Source organism: Ceratotherium simum, chromosome 21, assembly GCF_057802395.1.
Source record: "Ceratotherium simum simum isolate JZ-2026a chromosome 21, ASM5780239v1, whole genome shotgun sequence".
In the NCBI taxonomy this organism is placed as follows: domain Eukaryota; kingdom Metazoa; phylum Chordata; class Mammalia; order Perissodactyla; family Rhinocerotidae; genus Ceratotherium; species Ceratotherium simum.
The window spans coordinates 17,962,744-17,981,070 of NC_141920.1; the positions used below are offsets into that span (position 1 = coordinate 17,962,744).

An 18,327-nucleotide genomic window follows, 5' to 3' on the forward strand; every position below is an offset into this window, starting at 1 on the left:
TGAATCTTGAAGAGGCTTGCCTGGTGACCTAAACCAGGAAGAGCTGCAACTCTGGGGACATTAAGATCACCTCTGGGTAATGTGATCCCTGGTGCAGTTGTAAAGACAATTAGTTGTTGGAAGAGGGAGGCTATCCTCTATGGTTCCTCCCTGACCAAAGGCTCCCTCTGACCCGCACACCGTCTTGGTTTTTTACCAATGCCTCCTGGCGCTCTTTCTCAGTCTCCTCTGTCAGCTCACTCTGGCCATTAAATATTGGAGTTCTTCATGCTTCTTCTACACTGTTTCCACGTGTATTAGTCAAGGTTCTCCAGAGAAACAGAACCAATAGCATACAGAGAGATACACATAAGAGGAGACTTACAGGGATTGGTTCACATGATTATGGAGGCCAAGAAGTCCCACCATCTGCTGTCTGCAAGCTGGCGAACCAGGAAAGCTGGTGGTATAATTCAGACCAAGTGTGAAGGCCTGAAAATCAGAGGGGCTGATGCTAAGAGCCCTGATCTGAGTCTGAAAGCCCGAGAACCAGGAGCTCCCATGTCCAAGGGCAGGAGAAGATGGGCCTCCCAGCTTAAGAAGAGAGAGGGAATTTGCTCTTTTTCTGCCTTTTTGTTCTATTTGGGCCCTCAAGGAATTGGGTGATGCCCACCCACATTGAGGAGGCCTATCTGCTTTACTCAGTTCACCAATTCAAATGCTAATCTCTCCTGGAAACACCCTCACAGACGCACCCAGAAATAATGTTCTCCCAGAGATCTGGGCATGCCTCAGCCCAGTCAAGTTGACATATAAAATTAACCATCACTCCATGGATAGCCTCAGCTACTGGGCTTCAGTTGCCATCAGACATCTCTTACAAATTCTAGAACTACAAGACCCACAGCCCAGCTGTCATGTCTTCTTGGCTGCCTCTGGGGAGAGGGATTTTCCAGGATGCCACTAAGCTGGAGACAGAGAAGATGCTCAGAAATGTCTAAGTGAGGGTGTGGCCTCTTTGACTTTGAGTTTGGCTCCAAAGCAGGAGGCTTCTGGATGGCTCTCTGTAGTTCCTATTAAGGGAATAAATTGTTTGTATAAATTCCTCCTGAGTGTAGACTCAAGCCCCAGGCATAATAAAGCTGTGCTACAAAATTGAGCTTTTCAGATCTGGTTGGATCTTTTTGCATGAGCAGAGTCACCAACGACTACACATGCCCATTAGTAAGGTGATCATGACCTCTTTGCCTGTTGCCCCATCATACTTTTTAACCATGCTGACTCTACTCTCAAAAGTGTCTTGATTTAGGTGATAGAATCACTCATTCCGTTAGGGACCCCAAGAGTCCAAAGCACCTGTGCTGAAACAAACCACATCTGCTCTGCTCTGCACGGCCATCTTTGGTGTTGGCGAAGTACATCCAGATCTTATAGTGTGTGTGTGTGTGTGTGTGTGAGTGTTGACACGCACACGTATGCTGGTTCTGCTCGTCGTTAGCTCACCTGAAACCCTATAGGGTCTTACTGGCTCTCCAAGCGCAACATCTCAAAACTGAACTCCTGATTCATCCATTCCCCTCATCCACTCACTCTCCAGTGGCCCTCGTCTCAGGAAAAGCCACTTCATCCAGTCTAGTGCCGATTCAGAAACCCGGGGGTCAACTTTCTCTTCCCTCTCCTCCCCTGTCTTCCTGTCAATCGCTTTGTCCTGCCACTTTACCTCCTGAGTACATCTCAAGTCTGCCCACGTCTCTCCGCCTCTGCCACCACTATCCTGGTACAGGTCACCACCAGCTCTTGCCTGGGTGACTGGTATCCTTTCTAAAAGACTTCTTGGCTTCCTCTTTTGACTTTAATCCATTTTCCACACAGAAGCCAGAGAGATTGTTCTAGAATACAGGCTTGTTCATGTTGCCTCTTCCCTTCATTGCCCCCACCCAGGTTTGCTTAGAGTCTTTTTGAGGTTTCCTATTGCTCTGAGAAAGAAGACCAAAGTCCTGCTGTGGCCTCCAACGCCTTACAGGGCTGCTTCTGCCTATTCCTTCAGCCTCACCAAGTTCCACACCCCCATGCTTACTTCACACTGGCTTCTATGAGTTCCTAGAATGTTCCAGACCCTTTCCCGCCTCAGGAACTCAAATAAGATTGGCACTCTCCGTGGAACCTTTCCTTCCACTCTGTTTTCTTGTACTTTCCCTTCATGTCTCAGCTTAAACATCACGTCGCATCCTTAGGATAGTGCTCCCTAGATACTCTGGTCTGGGTCAGCTCTCTCTGGAAATGTTTCCCATTGCACCCTGCACGTTTCCTCGGTAACACACATCACAGCTGATGTTATTTGTTCAATGTGTGTTTTACCCCCAGATGAGACGCTCTATGTGAATAGGGACCATGACAGTCTTGTTCCCAGGTTTATCTTCAGCATTTAATACAATGCATCGTACACAGTATGTACTAAATAACATTTTGCTGGATGGATGCATGGATGGATGGGCAAATAGGCTTCGTCAAGTGTTTTTTAAATGATGAAATGAATCATAAACATGATTAAATACCTTTGGGCACTCTATTAACTGATCACACATTCTTAATCTTCGCTTCTGTCCTTCCATTTTACAGATCAGTAAACCAAGGTTCTGAGAAGCTGAGTGACATCACTGCTTTTCCCACCATGCCATTCTCTCTGCCCAAAGGAACACCTTTTGCTTCTAATGCTAATTTTCTCAGCCCATCATTATGGCCGAGTGTCATTTCATAAATATTGGATTGTGCTAATACAATCTTCTGAGTTTTTCCAAATAGAGGCATTTGATAATGATCACTGAAATTATTCTGTCATGATGCTCCTGTGGGTTTCAGTGGCTCTGCGTGCTTCTTAGGCAGAGAGGCATGAAAGTGAATTTGGATTAAGTGAAATTGTTTGTTCTTCTCATGGGCGAAGGCTGAAATCTTACTTTTCCTTCTGTGAAGCCAGCAGTTTCCATTCATTTGGAAATCTAGTTGGAGTCCATTTATTCAGATGTTCCACCACCATTTACTGATCCCCTTCTGTGTGACAAGCTCTGTGCTAGACTCTGAGTAAATGAGACTGTGTCATTTTGTCACTTAATCCCTCCGGTGGCTTCCCCTGGTGCATAGGATGAAATCTGAACTCCTTGCCATGGCCTGCAAGGACCTGCATGATCCAGTGTCTTCCCCAAGCCCTTTTCCTTTTCAAAATGCTCCAGACACACTGGCCGTGTTCCTTGGGCGTGTCAGATTCTTTCTTGGCTCAGGACTTTCACACAGGCTATTCTTTCTCACTGAAATAGTTTTTCTCCACTTTTCACTTGGCTGATTTCTTCAAGTCTCAGCTCAAACAACTCCTCAGGGAGATCGTCCCTTGTCATTCTGTCTAAAGAAGGACTCTTTTGTTCTTGCTCATAGCATCCTCTACTTTGCTTGCAAAGTCTTCATCACAGACATGTTTACAGGCCAGCTTATTCCAGTCCTACACCATAGCTGGGTGGCTCTGGGGCCTTAATCCCTCTGCCTCAGTTTCCTCATCTTTACATGGGAACCAGCATGAGAGTTAAATGGGTTGATGCCTGTATGAGTGTGAAGTGTCTGCACGTGGTAGGGCTTAATCAATGCAGGTTCCTGTAAGTTCTTTTCTGGTCTACGGTCTCGGGGACTGTAAGTCTAAGTCTACCTTAGAACCTTGCCCTTCCTTCAAACTCACCCAACCCCAGATGCTGCTTAACACAGGTGAACCACCCAGCAGGTGGTCTCCCGTGGGTCTCTGATGGGCCCAGAGGCTTTTCAATACCCAGGATAAATGCCGTTCTGAGGGCTTGTACACCTCCTCCGTCTCGGCTCCATTAATGCAGTGCCACACACACCATCATGCTCTTTTCCTCATCCGTCTCCGTGGGAAAAGCCTTTGGGCTAGCATTCCAGCCTTCAGACCCCCTCTCCAGGCCTCTATCTCGTCCATGGAACTAACTGCAGCTACCACTGGTTCCTAGCTCTGCCTTCCCCAGCCTTGGCATGAGTTTGCACGTGTCCACCCTGAGGTACAGCCCAGAGCCCAGCGGGATGGTCTCTGAGGGGCTGATGGGAGATGCAAGTGCTGAAAGTGTCCTTTTCAAAGGGTTGGAACAAGAGGCAATGGGGCTTGGGAGATTTCCTTCTATTTCCTTCTAATGCTTTTGGGACATTATTTTAAGTGTTGGAGTAAAGTGTGGTTGAATCTCAGGCTGAAAACCTGGGTGCACAAGAAATGCTGCATTTGCATCGACTTGAATCTGACCCTGAGCTTCCGGGGAGATGACATTAAATTTTAGTCATCATTGGGGCTCCCCTTTCCCTAGGGGTCCACAAATGTCCTGGCACTTAAGAAAGCCATTGTGGTTTCTTCTGAGAAGCCCGCTGTCACATTCCCTGTGGTCCCTTCAGGTCTAGTAATTCTGCTGCTGCTTTCCCAGGATTGGAGCCCTTGTCTCAAGTCCAGCCAGCCCAGGTCACCACCCAGCATCCCTCTGGGGCCCACCCTCTCCTCGAGTACTGCCACCGAGCAGCATGGGACCCGAAGGCCCATCCCTTTCCCCTCCTCGGGGTGGGAGAACTTCTCTACTCATCTTCTTAGCCCTCAAGGCGTACCCCTCTTGGCTCAGCCCTTCTTGGACCCACAGCATAACCTCTTCAGTAAGTTTAGACTTTAAAAAAACAAAGGAGGAAAGAAGGAACCCTGGCTTCAAGCAGCTTCTTCTCTCCATCCTGCACAGATTGCTAGAGCAGAGAAATACAAAGAGCCTAGTTGTTACCTGATTGGAAGGGGCAGGTGTTGAGAAACATCCAGAGAAGACATACACACAGGTATACACACACACACACACACAGAGGAACATTTCAGCCAATCAGCCTGCCACGGAAGCAGGCACAGCCGCTGGGATGGTGCTGGGATTTTCCCGCAGGCCACAGGGCCTTTGGCTCTGTGTTCCTGCTTTGCTCAGGAACAGCTGATTTTTACAGAGAAAAGGTTGGGGTCTGTGATGGGTTGAATTGTGTCCCCCTAAAGAGATAAGTTGAAGCCCTAACCCACCCGTGGCACCTGTGAGTATGACTTTATTTGAAACAGGGTCTTTGCAGGTGTAATCAAGATGTAATTAAGATGAGGTCATGCTGGTCATACTGGGCCATCATATAATATGACTGGTGGAGGTGAAGAGACACACAGACACCCAGGGGAGAAGGCCATGTGAAGACAGAGGCAGACATTGGAGCCATGCATTTACAAGCCAAAGAATGCCCAAGATTGCCAGCAGACACCAGAAGCCAGAAGAAGCAGGAAGGATTCTTCCCTAGAGCTTTCAGAGGGAATATGGCCCTGCCAACACCTTGACTTTAGACTTCTAGACTCCAGAACTGTGAAAGAATAAGTTTCTGTTGTCTTCAGCCACCCAGTTTGTGGTAGTTTGTTACAGCAGCCCTAGGAAACTCATACCTGATGATTCACACATCAGCACTCTGACCACATCACCTTTTCTACCTTAGAACCCACACCAGACACTGTAAGTATTGAGACCTTTGCTTTCTTTTAAGAGAACTAGCTTCTACTACACGTGCACTCTAACCGAGAATTGGGTTAGGCGTTTTCCTATATGTTTCATCTAAGGTGCTACCATCCCGAGTTCAGAAATATTGTCTCCTCTTCGTTTTCAAAAAAAACCCGAGCCCCACAGAGAGGAAATGACTGGTCCAAGGTCATGTAAGTTATATGTGAAAGAGGATCCAGGCTTCAAATTCAAGATGGAGAAATATATATTATATACATGGTACTGTCATCCACTAAACATCTTTTTGCAGAGTGTTCTTCTGCATATTTCTATTTACGATCATGATTTATGATTGCCAAAATAATGCATATTCATTGCAGAGAATATGCACCCTAGAGATAGCTATGAGGAACCAAATAAAAGTCATATGTGCACACAAACTTAAATACATATCTATTTTTCTATTTAATGCTATTTTTAAGCATTTTCCCATTGTCATTAACTATTCCTCAAAAGCATACTTTCTAGAAGCTTCATAGTTTTCCATTACAGTGACTGTTCCATGATTTATTTAACCAGCCTGTATTGTTGCATAGTTAAGTTCCTTCCAGTTACTCCTAAATCACATTGTAGTGAGTGTTCTTCTGCATATATCTCTGTGCTCCTCTCCAAGAGAAGTTGTCAAATTTGCTTTCATATATATATGTGTATATATATATGTACATATGTATGTATATTTCTGTACTCCCTTGTGTACCAAATACGGAATGATTGTGTATTATTTTTGAGATCTGGAGGAAGAATATCATCCACATGTCAAACGTGAATCCATGAGTTGATGTTGAGAAAATGCTTGTGATTTCTGAAACCGTAACCACAATTCAGGAATTCGTGATCATCCGCTGAACGCACCACATTATAGCTCTTAGTGCACGGGGGAGACCTTCTGGGGATTAGCAGGAACTACGTTCAAAACAGTAATCAACCAGAGCGGTCCAAGCACTGACCCATCAGGGTGGGCATCAGCTGTAAAAAGCAGAATGGGCTCTCCAGTGCTTAGTGCACGAGAGCAAGCCTCTTCATAGTCTGGGTACTGAACTAGCTTCTGTTCTCCTTGTAGGCGGGGATGCTATTTTATTTACATCTGTAACCCCAGTCCCTGGGACTTGGTGGGTAGCAGTGAATGTTTGTTAAATGAGCTGCTCTTATTAATAATTAATAATAATTCTCATAATATGAACCTAGCATCCGTCTCCAGCCTCAGCCCCCTCTTCTGCCCTCTTTTCTTCCCTTTCCTCTTCTATGTCATCATGCAAGACAGGCTTTTATGCTTTTGTGTTGGGAGTCCAGTTTCCAACCCTGCTTCCTGATTTTGGGAATCCCTCATTGTGTGAAATCTTCGTGGAATGTGGAGCTCGCTGGAAGGTGCGGGGGTAGAAATTCACCACCCCCGGCAGCCTGGGTGTAGTTGGACATGTGACCGGGATGCAGCTAGTTGGACCCTCTTGCCAGGACTTTCCATCCAGGAAGGACAAGCCAGCAGCCAGAGGCTGGTGCAGTGGGTGTCCGGGGGTAGGGGTGGCGTCTGGGCCCACACGACGTTGTACTTGAAGAGGCTGCTGAACTGCCTGCTTCTTGGTTCCCCACAGCTGCCTAGTGTCTCCTTGTTCTTCGAGCCAGATGCTCCAGCTTCCTGTTCATGAAGAGCCTCCCAATATTCTTCCAGAACATTCCTATTGTTGAGAAAGATAGTCATAATTGATTCCTCTTGTTTTCAACCACAAACCCTGCAGGTCACACTGTCATACTTTGCACTTGCTGCCTGCTCTGGCTAGTAGGCACCTCCTGCCCTGCTTTGTCCTATATTAAAACCTTGCACAGAGGTCACCTTTTCCAGGAAGCCTTCCCTGACTCTCCTCCCACAGCATCTGCCTCTCTTCTGTGTTTCTGTTGCTGAGTTTATTACAACATGATTTCTCTAATTCCTCACTAGGGCTGTGAGCTGCTCAAGGGCATGGGCTGCCTCTCATTGCAGAATTCCTTGTGCCCTGCATGGGGCTCGGATCAGGGCAGGTGGTCCGTATAATGGACTAAATTGCCATCAGGATTATAAGTATTAGAAAAACCAAGAGAGAAATGATGTCAGGGAATTTTTGGGAGAATCTTGGAGAGGCTGCTGCTTTCTTTGGCTTTTTCACGGTACCTGGGGCATCTGTAGCTTTCATATCTTGAGCGCCTCCTCTCAGCTTGATGAGGCTGTGGGCAGTTGGTCTCAGGGCCTGGCTGCTCCTCCAGTCTGGAGTTGATCCTTGGGTCAAGTAAAGGGACACTGGGGATGACCCTTTCCTTCACTCGGGGGCCTGGTGCACGTGCACAAAAGTGTAGATCTGCTCTTGACCTGCGTAAGAGGCTCCCCACTGGAAAAATGTGACACATCCATACTGCTGTTTCTTTAATGTAGTGCTTACATTAAAATGAGCTGGAAGTGTGGGCCTTTAAGCATCCTTAATCACTCCTGATATTAATATTGATTGGCTTAAAGCTATAAGCTCTTATGGTTCCATTTAGCTACTGTTGAGTCAATATGTTTTTCCTTCCCTCTTTAATGATAAATATTGTATATTCATTCTTAAAGAAATGCTGAGTTTGTACGTCTGTTAACCCACTTCACCCCCATCTCAGTTCTCTGAAATATCACTATTAACAGATTGATGTATATATATATATAGAGAGAGAGAGAGAGTGAGAGAGAGAAAGAGGAGGAGGAGGAGGAAGAGGGAGGGAGTGAGACAAAGAGAGAATATATATCCGTTGTAATAATAACAAGAATGTAGGGAAGCGATATTTACGTCGTGCTTATTATGTGGCAAGTACTATCCTAAGCACTTTAAATATATTAACTTATTTAATCCTTACAACAGTCCTCCAATGTAGATGTTATTACCTACATTTTACAAATTAGGGAACTGGAGGCACAAAAAGCTTAAATGTCTTGCCCAAGGTCGTAGTTGTTATATGGTAGAGGCAGGATTTGGCTGCAGGAAGTCTGGGTCCGGAGTCTGTGCTCTCGACCACCTCATTCTAGCGTCTCCTAGGAATGCAGAGGATGAATAGGATCGTGGTTCCCAGACAGTTGTGTCATCAATCTCTTTTCATGCCACTGTATTCAGATCAAGTTTTCACCTTCTAGGGCTGCGTGGTATTCCACTAGATGGATGCACCATGGTTTATTTAACTAACACCCAAGAAATGGCAGGGGGAGAAGAAATGAGAAAAGCCAGAATGCACCCCAAATGCCCAAATAAAAGGCAGGATCTTGTTCTCCAAACAGCTATTGGAAAAGTTCTTACAAAGCATCTCATATTGTGGGATGGTGTTTTGTGTACTTTGAACTACAAAATTAACTGAGGAAACTACATTAGCCTGCAATGACCTCAGTCAATGCCAGTTTGGAATGTTTACAGGGATCACAGAATCAGTATGAAAAAAGGCAAGGAAATTGAAGAGAGATTTAGTAATATTCCAGAGAATATGACCAAGAAATGACGAGTGCTAAGGGTGGCTTGTAAAATCAACAGAGGATCTTTGCGGTGATCGGAATATACATCTGTCAGATAAATGGGAAAACACATCTGTTCTAATACCCATGTAGATGCTTGCCTTGATGTTCAGTTTTCTGTGACGTCATACTTGGATTCAAAAAACATTGTATCCAGATGGTATAATTGGAAGTAAATGTGATATAGACCCATGTCATTCAACTTAAAAAGTGCTTCCTCCGATGACAGACCCAGAGGTCAATGGTGCAGATGAAGAGTTTGAATAAGAGTTTCTATAATGTATGGGAATGGATAGTAAGCCGCTACCTTTTTTTTTTTGGTGAGGAAGATCAGCCCTGAGCTAACATCCGTTGCCAATCTTTCTCTTTTTGCTGAGGACGATTAGCCCTGAGCTAACATCTGTGCCTATCCTCCTCTATTTTATATATGGGATACTGCCACAACATGGCTTGATGAGCGGTGGGTAGGTCCACGCCTGGGCTCCAAACCTGCGAATCCTGGACTTCCAGAGCAGAACACGTGAACTTAACCAGTTCACCACCGGGCTAGCCCCAGTAAACCACTACTTTTTAACTGACACATTTACTCCACTTACTGGACAGTGTTCTAGGGGCTTTACATGTTTTTAACTCATTTAATACTTCAACAGTCCTGTGAGCTGGCTACTGTTACTACCTCTATTTTACAGATGAGAAAACTGAGGCCCAGAATGTTAAGTAACTCACACAAAAGTTAGTAGCAAACAAAGGAACTAAGATTTGAACCCAGATAGTTTGGCTCCAGAGTCTGCTCTGAACCACTGTTTTTAATGTATAGTCATTCGCTGCAGAACCACGTTTCGCTCAACGCTGGACCGCATATACGACGGTGGTCCCATAAGATCAGCACCATATAGCCCAGGTGTGTAGTGGGCTATACCATCTAGGTTTGTGTAAACACACTCTATGATGTTCACACAACAACGAAAACGTCTGACGACGCATATCTCAGAATGTATTCCTGTCAGTAAGTGATGCATGACTGTAATAAATTATCCTACAAAACGTGATTTTAAATGTGTGTGCATAATTAAATCATATCTCAGACACCATAAGTAGACACTTGACTAATTCATCCATATGCTGAAAATTTTATGTGTTCAAGTTGTCTGAAACTTTTTTTGTGGGTCTTCTCCCTGAGAAAATGAGGGGAATGCCTTACTTCGATCACTGAGAGCTGAGCATCCTATCAGTTTCTTGAATCGACTAAGCCCGGTGTCCACTTAAATGCAGTCGTAATGAGCCTGCCTGTTGTTCTGAATAATTTCTGTCAGAAGGGAACCTCAGGGAAGCTGTCATGCATCAGAGACATCTAACCGGACAACAAAGATGGCTTCCCTCATGACTCCTCAGTCTCCTGCTGTTTCCACTTCAGCTGTTTCCTGGGACAGCCTGAGAGGGATTGCTGAGAATAATCACAGTCGTAGTGGTGATGACAGCCCAGTGTGGTGCGTGATGTTTTCATGGACTGTTCATCAGATTGGGCTGCTTCTCCAGGGGCTAAGGCTCCTCCAAGTGAACTCGTTTTGAATGTGTGAATTGTCTTGTCTTTAATGAGGAAACAGATTTGCTTTATCCTTTGACTACTATAGTAATTTGAATTATAATTACATATTATGAAAGTTTGATAAGAAAAGAAAATTGTAGGTTAGTACAAATCTAGTAGTTTTAAAAATTTAGTGAAAATAAGATGGCTTGTGTGACTCCATAAAATAGGATCCAATAATCTGGGAAACCCAATAATCCATTGTAATCCCATTTGGGAATGTTCTAGACCTGCTGTGTCCAATATGATGGCCACTAATCACATGTGGCTGTTGAGCACTTGAAATGTGGCTGGTTCTGTACATGTAAAATACACACCAGATTTCAAAGACTTAGTATGAAAAAAAGAATGTAAAACATCTCATTTATAATTTTTATATTGATTGCATGTTGAAATGATTATGTTTTAGATATACTGGGTTAGATAAAATAATTAAAATTAACGTATTTCTTTTTGCTTTTTATATGTGGCTGCTAGAAAATTTTAAATTACACATGTGGCTCACATTATGTTCTATTGTCCAGTGCTAGATTATCAGATTTTTTTGTGCCAATTGTACTCCCACCAACAGGGTGTCTCCCTTTAAGGATAATAACAGCTAGCCTTTCTTGAGCACTTACTATGTGCTAGGCCCTTTAAATGTCTTTTCTCTTTTATGGTTTACACCAACCCTATGTAGTGTGGGTACCGTTGTGTTCCCTGTTTTGCACAAAGAGATTAAGTAACTTGACCTTAATCACAGAGGTAGTAAGTGGCATAGAGGGGATTTGAATCAAAGCAGCCCGATTCAGTGGCTCACACTGATGTCTCCCAGGCTTGCCACCTTTTATCTCTTTTGTCGCTTTTGTCTTGCTGTGCTGACTCGACCCTCTGAACCTCAGTTTCCCTAGTGAGGAGTGGGCTGGAGCATCCCTCAGGCCCCACTAGTGCTGTTCTTCCTGTGGCTTCTTTGTGCTTCTGTGGGGGCTACAGGAACATGGTGGGGCTGGGGTAGCCACTATCTCTTCCACCGGGCCTTTTGGTTAGCCTGTCTCTCTGGTAGGGAGACATCCCTGAGTGCCTGTCCTGGCTTGGCCACTAGCCTGAGACTTTGAGCAGACAAGCTTCTTTTCTCTGTGCTTTTTACATTCTTTTCTGTGAGATAGGTCTGACAGTAAGGAATCCTGAGTTTTAGTCCTAGCTCTGCCATTAACATGCTGTGTGACCTTGGGCCAAGCACCGTCCCTCCCTGGGCCTTATTTACCTTATATATAAAATCAAGAATTGAGCTCTTCTGACCGTAACATTCTTTGATTTGTAATTTATGACTCAAGAAGAAAAGAATAAATTTTTAATTGTAGGAATTAAGTGACACGTTTATAAAATAAAACGTCTGTGAGAAATCCTGTGGTCCTAGCCTCCCATCTGTCTGTCTGTCAGTCATGACAGCTGCTTTTGATTCCTCGACGGGGAATTTGTCTTCATGAGTGTGTAGACGTGGGGCACCTGAGGGACGATCCATCCCTGAGAGCTCAGACTTGCACAGAAAGATAAATCTCCGAGTCGAGCTTATGATGCTTACTCTGTTCTCAGACAACCCCCACGAGCTGCAATATCTACTCCACGCCCCCTTAATATCAGGGGTGCATCTTCAGATTTTATTTCCCACAATTGCTGATCAGTGAGACATTTGGTCATTTATAGAAATTTCCCCTTTTTCTAAAAAAGATCTCCTATCGTCTCCACTTACTCCATCCAGTTTTGCCTCCGTGCTCTCTGCTGACACAATTACACGTTAGCTTTTGACAGCAACAGTTCCTTTAGCAAACTGTTTTTTAAACTTTTCTCCCAGCTACCAATGTCTTTTAAAATTGCTTCCTTTCCTGAGTGTTGTGTTCATCGTTAAGAAAGCCAAGTTGCACTTTGTCAGAATTCAAAACATTACTTGTCATCAGTGAAACACCTTGTAAAAGCTATGGACAAGCGAAACTATGCTGTGCTCTTTGTGAAGAGTCCTGAGAGTTTCTAAGGTTAAGGTGAGATTTATAGCTTGCAAGAACCTTATAAACTATAGCTGCTAAAACATGTCAGTGTGATGAGTCTATCAGCTGAGGTTTAAGTAGGAAAACAGAAACTGCCCTAGGTATTTCAACAGGAAGGTGTTTAATATTGGGTATTATAAAGCCTCCAGATTGACGCTTATAAAACCTTTGGGAACCCTCACATATGTGGTCAAATGATCTTCAACAAAGGTGACAAGACCACACAATGGGGAGAGCACAGTGTTTTTAACAGATTGTGTTGGGAAAACTAGATATCTGCATACAAAAGAATGACTTTGGACTCTTACCTTACACCATACCATACACAAAAATTAACTTGAAATGGACTAAACATAAGACTGAAACTATAAAACTCCTAAAAGAAAACATAAGAGAAAAGCTGCATGACATTGGATTTGGCAGTGATTTTTTTTTGGATATGACCCCAAAAGCAGAGATAATAAAAGAAAAAATAGACAAATGGGACTACATCAAACTTAAAAACTTCTGTGAATCAAAGGAAACAATCAACAGAGTGAAAAGGCAACCTGTGGAATGGGAGAAAATATTTACAAATCATATATCTGCTAAAGGGTTAATATCAGAATATATAAAGAACTTTTACAACTCAACAAAAAAACAAATGACCTGATTAAAAAATAGGCAAAGGACTTGAATAGACATTTCTGCAAAGAAGATATACAGATGGCCAACAGACATATGAAAAGATGTGCAACATCACTAATTGTTAGAGAAATGCAAATGAAAACCACCATGAGATATCACCTCTCATCCATTAGGATGGCCATAATAGTAATAATAATAATAATAAACAGAAAGTTTTGACAAGGATTTGGAGAAATTGGATCCCTTGTGCACTGTTGGTGGGAATATAAAGGATACAACCACTATGGAAAACAGCATGAAGTTTCTTCAAAAAATTAAAAATAGAATTACTATATGATCCAGCAATCCTACTTCTGGGTATATATCCAAAAGAACTGAAAGAAGGATCTTGAAGAGATATTTGCACACCCATGTTCATCACATTATTCACAATAGCCAAGATGTGGAAGCAACCCAAATGTCCATGGATGGATGAATGGATAAAGAAAATGTCATGTATACATACAATGTAGTATTATTCACCCTTAAAGAAGAAATAAATCCTGTCACATGGTGCGACATGGATGAACCATGAGGATTATCCTAAGTGAAATAAGCCAGTCACAGAAACACAAATTCCATTTATATGAGATATCTAGAGTAGTCAAACTCCTAGAAACAGAAAGTAGAATGGTGGTTGTCAGGGGCTGGGGGGAGGGAGAAATGGAGAGTTGTTCAATGGATGTAGAGTTTCAGTTTGCAGGATAAAACATTCTGGAGATCTGTTGCACAACGAGGTGCATGTAGTTCACACTACTGAACTGTATACTTAAAAATGGTTAAGATGGTAAATTTTATTTTATACACTTTTACCACAATTAAAAGAAAGATGTTTCTAGGCTTCCAGCCCCAGTGACGTGGGAAAGAGCTTAGAAGGGTGGGAATGGTGCAAAATACCCAGACACAATTTCCACTGCGTTGTGTCCTGAGTCAGTAAATGACTCTGTGCTCTTTTAAATGGAAGAAATGAATGCAGCATGAACTTTGAAATCAGGCAGGTAAGAGTTGAGTTGAATGTTGGTTCCACCGCTGACTAGCAGTCTGATCTAGGGCTGGCTTTGTAACCTCTTGACTGGGGTCAAGATTCCCCAGGAAAGTGAGAAGAGCAGAAGGCAGAGAGCAGAACTGGAAATTCCCACACTCTGGGGGGTGGGCAGAGGCCTGGGAGCCTGAGGAGGAGATGGAGGAGTGCACTCAGAGAGATGGCAGGGGCAGGTCTGCATTTCATCAGGACCACCCCTCCCAGGTCCCATCCTGTCTCCTTCCCTCACAGAGGCTCTGTGCTTTGGGATGCTCCTTTTTTGGGGGGCTCTGTGGTTTTCCTTCCTGCAGCCCCCAGCTCTACCCCAATTTTACTTTACTGTCCTCTACGCCACTCCCATGTTCTTTCCTTTGGGTGACCACTCAAGACTGAGAATTCCCTTGGGCCTCCAGACCCTGCCCCAGGTTGTGCATCTAGAAAGCTCGGTACAGAGGAGCTGTATATAATTTTGTATTTAACACCCATCTCCCTCAATCAAACATAAGGTCCATCGGAGCAGGAATCAACTTTCCCGTTCACCGCTAGGTGTCCTCAGCCCCTAGAACTGGCTCTGGCACCCAGTATGCCCTCAATTGATATTGAGTAAGTGAGTTAGGGGATGGTTGAAATGTTAAACTACTTGGAAACAGGTTTAAAGGAAACAGAAAAATCTGAGATGGCTGAACACAGGCTTGTGGTACCCTGCCCAGGGGTCTCAGGAGGCCTGGGTTCTGGGACTGCTGTGTTGTTGACCTGCTGTGAGGCCTGGAGCAAGTTGCTTAGCCTCTCTGGGCCCCAGACACCTTACCCACACAATGAAGGGCCCTGATTAAGTAACATTCCCACAGTTCTCTCTTACTCTAATAGAACACCGGTTCTATGATGCAGTTCTGCTGCTGCACAATTTGTTCCGTTACAGCAACCAGGGACCTCATGAAACAGGAATGAGGAGTGTCTGGATGGCACGTGGAGTTACGGGAGACCGGAACACAGGGAGCACGGCAAGCCAGAGAGCCACCCTCAGCGTAGGTCCAACCTTTGAAAAAGAAATCTCACTTTTCTTTTCTGGGCAGTGGCAACAATTAGAAGAGAAATTGTACAAAACACCCGTGTGGCAAGAAATAATTATCTGATTTTGACCATTTCAAGCAAAATGTCAGCTTTACAATCCTGATTTAAGACAGTGTGCTAAGATTTTAGACTTTGCAATATGGAAAATAATAACAGAAAGGTTGTTTGCTTGAATTGAGAGACCACCTTTCTGCCTTTGAAATGAAATTTCAGTAACCTCTGTCCTTGCTTCTCTGAGTAGTTGACTTTAGGAAAGGATGTCAGAAGCAGACACGTATAGAAAGTTCATGAACACTCCAGCCAGAGGGACGTGAGTGGGGGACCTTGAGCAAAGCTATTTAGTTTCTCTGTGGCTCAGGGTTCTTTTGCATGGCTTTGGAGGATGTGGCGATTAAACGAGATAACATGTGAAAACACAGAACAAAATGCTTGGTGCGTGGGCACGTGATAGGCACTCTCCATTGCCCCTTGTGCCTCCTTCCTGTCCTGTCTCGGCTGGGACTCACCGTGGGAGTGCTCTGTTAATGTGTGCCTACTGATGGAAAAACCTAGTCCTTGTCAGGCCTGAAGTCTGTGTGTGAGTGTGTGTGTGTGTCACTAGATGGTGTGGGTGTGACACCCATCACCCCGGCTGGCCTTCTTTGAAGCCCTCAGGCCCTTTATACTAAGTGGCTGTCGGAGGTCCTTTGTCCAACATGCTTGTGGAAGTTCAGCAGCAGGTCACCAATTGGTCGGGCCTGGCCATTGTAGCCCTGGTCTGGGCTGGAAGAGCCCACAGGAAGGGTCTCACTTGCCAGTGTCAGGAGAGCCAGACCCTGCCTGACTCTGCAGGGGAAGGACAGGAACGGGGTGAGGAAGGTGTCCCCTACAGACTAGAGCACCTTGACCGGGTGGCTGGAGGGACTTCCTGAACCACTTCAGCTTCTGACTCTTCAGATCTGAAATGACACCCTAGCCGCCCTTGCCTGCCTTGGAGAAAGCGAGAGAGGTGGGGCTGGACCCCCGGGTCTCATCCTGAGTGAGGAGGTGTCACACCATACCCAAGCCATCGCCTGTGACAGAGATCTGAGGTTTTCCATGGTCTCCCCTACACTCAGATCCTTTAGGGCAAAACCAGCTCTTCACGTTTTTCTCTTTCCATGATCCTATGTTATAATTAAGGGGTGGGGAGTAAAGTTTGGGGATGAGGTTTCCTTCCTCCTAACACCGTGGAAGAGGAGATGAGCATCTTGCTACCACTGACACGTCTACTACTTTAAGCTTACTTAGGAAATGAGTTTACAGATCTGTAAGCTTTTAGGCTGGATCCTTTTGATAAGTTATAAAATGACTCTTTAATTCATGAACATTTGTGACCTAAAGTCTGAACATCACTGTGGGCTTGGCTTCTGTTTTCAAAGGGGAAGTGAACATCTGCAGAGAGCGATCCCTGAACACAAGGCTAGACCATGCTTCCCCACTCCCACTAGATAATCGCCAACAGAGCTGTGCTTGGTCAGACCCTTCAGGAGGGGTGTGAACCCTGCAAGCCAGCATTCTGAGGTGTAGACTAAGGAAGTATGTCTCCTCAGTGGTCAGCTGCTATATATATGCACTTCAGATTTTCAAGATTTTAAGATCGTGTTTAAGATCACTAACATAACTGCAGGACCTCAGACCTTGCCAGAGCCCAAGCACTGCCACATGGCACCATGGGCAAAGCGTGGTGTTTCCTATCACATGTATCCCTGTTTGAGCCCCGGCTCTGCTGTTCACTAACTTGTCACCATGTATGACTGAGGACATCTCTGAATCTCAGTCTCTTATTCTGTGAAATGGGAATGGGAGTACATGTCTGCCTCACCCCGTTACTGTAAAAAGCAGTCAAGATAGCGGAGGTGAACATGCTTTGAGAGCTCAGTGTCTTTGTATGGGTTAGTTGCCACTATTATTGTAAACTTGATGAACAGCTGGGCCCAAGCTTCCTGTTGCAAAGAAATGTAGTGCTCTCAGCTAAAAAGACCAACCCCTGCTTACCCACCCAGTCCCTCTGAGGGCGGATTAGAACTGTTGTGGCTGTAAACCCAGCCAATATGGGCTGTAATATAGTAAATTATCACTTGTTTTGCAGTCTTGACGAGAAAAATAAATGCAATTACACTCATGAATGTTGAAAAATGAAGCAAAGCAATGCGGATCGGCACATTCGAGGTGCTTTTCTAAATGAAAAGCTGTGTACAATGAATGCTGATGGGCTTCTCTCTCCCACTCTCTGGCATATGGTGTGATGTGATCTTTCTGAATTAAGGCAGCAGCTGTGCCAAGTTCCCCACACAGTAGGAGAGGCGGCCCCGAACGGCCCGGCCCCCACAGTAGGAGACCCAGCAGGCAGACCCCAACTTCCTCTCTTGGCTGAGGACCCAGAATAGACCCAGTTTCCTAAAGCAGGTACCCGAGTGGCTCAGTGATGCCTTCCTGCTTATAGAACCTGGTATCTATTCTGCAGTTCTTCTGTCATTCTGCCCACAAACATTTGCTAAGCACCTACTGTGTGCCAGGCATGATGCTGGTAGCAATAGAGACAAATCTCACATGCCTTCCTCCTCCCGACCAACCTCCACTGCCACCAAGCTTGAAGGGCATGATCTAGTCCTGTGCTGCCAACATGGTGGCCACCAGCCACTTGGGGTTGTTGAGCTCTTGGAATGTGGCCAGTCCAAATTGAGATGTGCTCTAAATGTAAAATGTACACCGCCCTCCAAAACAGTACAAAAGATATATATATATAGATATGAAATGTCTTATTAATTGTTTATATTAGTTAAATGTTGAAAAGATAGTATTTTAGATATATTGGGCTAAATAAAATAGATTAAAATAAATTCACCTCTTTGTTTTTACCTTCTTTA

The 18,327-nt window shown here is 44.5% G+C and overlaps 1 protein-coding gene across 1 annotated transcript in view; it reads left to right on the forward strand.

Moving 5' to 3' along the window:
• PTPRT (protein tyrosine phosphatase receptor type T) overlaps nucleotides 1-18,327 on the forward strand; it is a 1,015,836-nt gene that overhangs the window by 276,743 nt on the left and 720,766 nt on the right. The window lies entirely within an intron of this gene.